Source organism: Diplotaxodon limnothrissa, linkage group LG4, assembly GCF_057381915.1.
Source record: "Diplotaxodon limnothrissa isolate DT_005_m linkage group LG4, D_limnothrissa_male_GT1.1, whole genome shotgun sequence".
NCBI lineage: Eukaryota > Metazoa > Chordata > Actinopteri > Cichliformes > Cichlidae > Diplotaxodon > Diplotaxodon limnothrissa.
Window position 1 is genome coordinate 2762138 of NC_140599.1, and position 5046 is coordinate 2767183.

The 5046-nt window shown below is 37.0% G+C and overlaps 1 pseudogene; it reads left to right on the top strand.

Annotated features, from left to right (window-relative positions):
* Positions 1-1032: 1032 nt before the first annotated feature.
* LOC146633016 (uncharacterized) lies at positions 1033-2245 on the top strand (annotated as a pseudogene).
* Positions 2246-5046: the final 2801 nt, after the last annotated feature.

A 5046-nucleotide genomic window follows, 5' to 3' on the forward strand; every position in this document is an offset into this window, starting at 1 on the left:
TGTGAGCTGCTTCTCAAAACATTATGTATAAATGAGGGAAAGATTGGTACTTTAAAGAAACCATTGATGCTCTTCTGGACTGGAATACCTTTTTTCAATTAAAATTAATGTTTTTTGTGATGGTGGAATTTTTACCTTTATGATTACAGAAGTCAAAACATCAGATGATTATAGCTTACCATCTAAACTCCCCATCTCTTGGCAAGTCTGAATTAGAGAGCTCAGCTGTATCGGCCTTTCTAGTGGATTTGCTTAAAGAGGAGATAGCTTAAGTCATTAGGTACATTCCCTGACATTCTAGAGGTCAACCTTGCACAGTGTGTGACATAAAGAGTATAACTTATAGAAATGGAATGGTACTGGCCCAAAGGGCAGCAGGTGGATTGCCAGAATACTGAAAAACCATATCTGCATTGTACCACAGCATATTCTACATTGTCAGAGAGCTTGGTGGCTGGTACAGAGAGCACGACAGAGCGTTTGAGCTCCGCCCAGTATCCACAAGAATATTCACTCTCGCTTCACTCTGTGAACTCCTTGATACTTATCCATTGGTTGACTATGAGATTGGATCAGTCCACATTGTGACTTTAAAAAGGCATATAGAAATAAAAGGTGTTCATATAAGTGTAATAGGTTCAGTCGCATGTATTTCATTAGATAAATTCTACTTTTTTATGTCTGATCTTTATAACTTTGAGTATTGGGTATGGATAGCTTTATGAAAACTAAACTGAAAGGATTCTTTCTGAATGTCTGATATTTAATTCTTTTTTTCCTACAGAGTCCTATGGGGAGTCCTATGGTCCTAAAGACTGTTTTGGCTGACGGAACCTGTCGAAGGCTCACTCTCTAATGAAGCGCCTGAATCAACTGAGGATCTCATCGTTGAAGTCAAGAGACAGTGTTGTCTTCAGGGCAGCTTCAGTTTATGGATTCCTTGTTTGGGAATGAGTTTCTTAACCTTACCTCAGTTTCAGAAGTAGCAGACAAGGGGACTCTTAAAGCTATTGACATGTCAAAGCCCACCACATGGACATAAAAAAGAGTAACAGAGTTGGTGAAACTCAAGATGGAAAAGACTTTTTCATACAGAAGACGTGAAGTTGTTCGTGATGCACCAATGGTGGAGGCTTTCATGGCAAGATGGCCTGCTCTATTTGATTTCCATGAGGTAAGGTTTGCCTCATACACGGTGTTCTTGTGGTATTAGCCTAAAATGGTTAAGGCACAGTTGTTATTTGACAGCCCATTTCTTCAGCATGAGTGATTGCGGCCTTCTTCCAGGCATTAAACCTTTGAAGCTCATTTCTCTGTGCTCATGTTTTCAGATCAACGCTGAGTTTAAGAGAATTGCCACTATCCCCCCTCAAACAAAGTTCCTGGCTCAGCTGGATCTCCACTTGGACAACCTGGTGAAGTTGGTCAACAGAAGAGGAGAGCTTGGACTAATACTGAAAAGAATTGTGGCATAAATGGATAATGTAAGTGATAAAGCCTCAACATTCACTTAACATGATCCTCTTTGGATGAAATTTTATAATTGTGGAAGATTTCAAATGTTTCCCATGATAAATTCTCTCATTTTGTATTTTTACATCTACTTGTTTTTTTTAACCTTCACTTTGTCAACTTATTATTAATTGCCAGTAAACCTATTATTAATTTGTGTGCCTTTACTTTAAAAACATTCATGTAAAGTACACTATTAAAACTTAAATGAAGGACAAGAGCTGAATGAAGATGCTAATTACATACATTTCATTTCAGTGTGAAGATGTTGATGCTGAGTGTGTTAAGGGAGTGTGTATCTACATGGGTGAAGACCCTGGCATGCTTATCCATGAGTATGTGGTATGTACTTGTCTTTTTTTTTTTTTTTTGGACTTTCCACAGTGTGTCATATTACTTACTTGGAAATGACTAACATGGCTTCTTTTTTACAGGGCATGGAAGAACGTGCCATCAGTGAGACTGTTGAAGACACCACTGTTTGAATTTATCTTCTTAAAGAGCAAGCTTCAGCAGATGAACAAGAGTTGTCCTTGCAGGCATCAGGGTGGCGAAGACTTTGGATAATGTAGCATTTGCTGTGATAATGCTATTTGGACTCATGTATGCATTAAACCTTGCCTACCCTGCTGACCTTTGCTACAACTTTGACGTTTTCCAGAAGGTTTTCATGGAACTGGATGGAGCTAAACTCTCTAAAGTTCTTGCTTTCAAAAACCATCTGTTTCATTGAGAAGTCAAAGACTGCACTTCTGCAATTCTTTGCAGTTTTTCATTTTGTGTTCAGTAACGTTATACTGCTTATGTTTTTATTGCTTTCCCCTCATGTGACTGCAATGCAGGATAATTTTTCCTTTTGGTATCATGTTGTAAGAAATTTTTACTGACGATTTTTAGCAATATGTTCTAAGTCAACCTTAATGTCCTGCTTACATGTTTAAAATGAAGATTAAAATTCATGTAGGTGTTTGGTATTAGTTATGTAACAATGTCATTTAAGGCTCAACTTAGTTGAAATCTTATACAGGTAAATACTTGTACAGAAGCTGAAACTGTTGTCAAATAACACACAAGTTATATTTGGGTAAATCTGTTTATTCATAAAAGCGTGTTGCTTTTTTTTCAGGTAGTCTTAATTTAGTTTACATTTTCAATTGTGTAATTAATACAAATGTTTTATATGTAAGAGATGACAGGATCATCTATAAGCACTTTCTTTTATTTGCTGCTAAGGTCAGTTTTTTGTGAAATATTTGCAAATATATTCTCAAACTAACTTTTTCTTTTAGTTATTTCTGCAGGCTATCTTTAAAAATGTGTTAACAAGTTTACATGGATGTGATTTTGGACTTGTTCATGGCAGAATTGCTGCTTTCACTGCTGTTACAGTTTAATAAAGGTGAATTGTTCAGTAGCACTCACAGTCTTTGCCTTTTTTGTCAATAATAATCAGTTAATATTTCAATTGAAAAAATTAAGTAGGATTTAAAGCCATAATTTGTGTTGCAGGAACATAATTGCAATGTGTTTACATTACATAATATCATTGCGTACCACTGGCAAATAAAAATAAGTTGGTGTTAAACATTAAAATATATTGACATTATGCAATACATTGATATTATGATAATAGATTAATATTAGTACATCAAACATGATTTTTTAAAGTAATCTGATATAAATAAAATACTTTGATCTGACAAGCATTAATTACTTGAGGGAAAGTGGAAAATTAAGTCAGTCATACTTATTCATATTATGTGGGACCGATGTACACAATAAAATCAAGTAAATTGAAAGAACTTTTTTTTTTCAGTGTAGGATAGACCCTACAATAATACATGCAGAGAAAAACCCAACAACCACATGACCTCTATGAGCAAGCTCGTTAGCGACAGTGGGAAGGAAAAACTCCCTGTCTGTCACACTCAGTTTAAATGGCTAACTTTAAACCAGGTTCAGGCTGTGCAAAAATGCCAGAGGAAGAAGGCTTTGGTGATTGATGTCGCTGTCAGGGAATTACATCTTAGATCTCTATCCAGAAGAAACTAAAGCATTTTTTTGTACCTGGGTATAAACATGGTATAAGAACTGAATCTCTTTGGAAGCCAGCCTCTAGTGGTCATTCCTGGAACTGCAGTGTTGGTCATTTCCAACCAGGCTTAATTTTTCAGCCGAGGACATTGTTGCTTGATTGAAACATGGTGACATTGTTACTTAAAGATGGGTACATTGACAGCTAACGACTGCTGTGATTCCAGCTAATTTCATTTAAAAATGAAATCTAAGGGACCGTTTTAAAAATGCACAATTTGGTTACCAATACTAAGTAAATGAAATTTAAATCATACACATTGTCAAAGCAAAAGGCTGGCAACATAAGTTAATAACTGATGAAATACATTGTTCAAATGTTTAATTTAACTAACATTAATATGTAAATGAACTGAATGGTTTGATGCTGGTATCAGCTCTGCTGTCTTCAACAGTTAAATGGTCTTAAGACCAGGCAGACAGACTAACATTACAACAGGCTTTAAAACTAAGATATTGCTGACATTCAGGCCCAGTTATGCTCACTAACTTCACTTATACCTTTAGTAACAATCAGTCTGGGTTTACATTACAAGTTGTCCACCACTATATTTATGCACATAAGAGTTATTGGGACTATGACACACTTCATTTAGGCTGCGTCGTGACTTCAGCTGCGCGGCTTCTATTACTGTGTGACTTTATAGATGTTCCCACTTATTTCAAACAACACAAAGTGACGCGGGTATAGCAGAAAGAAAAACAAATTTGTGTGTGGCCAACTTGTAAATAAGCCATCGCTGGTCAAAATTGGAAGGAATGCTGAGGTCCAGAATTGGAGGTGAAAAGAGGCAGCCTCCTGTCATGCTGCCAGCTGCAGATCCAATCAGCTTTTATTTGTTGGATCGGACTGCTCTCATCTCTCATGTCTCTCATATGCTCTCTTTCGCTTCGTCAGGCTAAAAAGCAAAAAAATTGCAAATGCAAACCCAAGTGAGCAAGCTGCAGAGACCGGAGCACAGCCACAAGCACGGTAACAGGCGCAGTATTGGCACAGTGTAGATCGCATCAAAGCACGACACTGGATAGCGTCGTATTACATACAGAACATATCAGGGAAGCAGGTTTTTGCCTGAAAGCTCTTCCTTCTGCCCGTCTTTTGTTTTTTACATATGGCAGGACTTAAAGCTGCGCGTTTTATTAACAAGCATGAAAATCTAAGTTTAGCAGAGAAGAGCAAACAAGTCCCACCTGCTACAAGATTGTCAGATATGGGAAACCTGCTGTTCATGGAACGGACTCATTCATTTACGCAGCTTATTGCTCCTGCTGAGTTAAATTAATGTTTAAGAAAAAGTGCTTTGAGCAAATACTGATGTCAGCATGACAACTACTTCAATTAAAATCTGCGGGTGCATAAAAGCACCATGACATCAACCATTGTCTGGTGTCAGAGGAGGAAACCACACAGGTCAAATTTCAAATTCAAATTCAAATTCA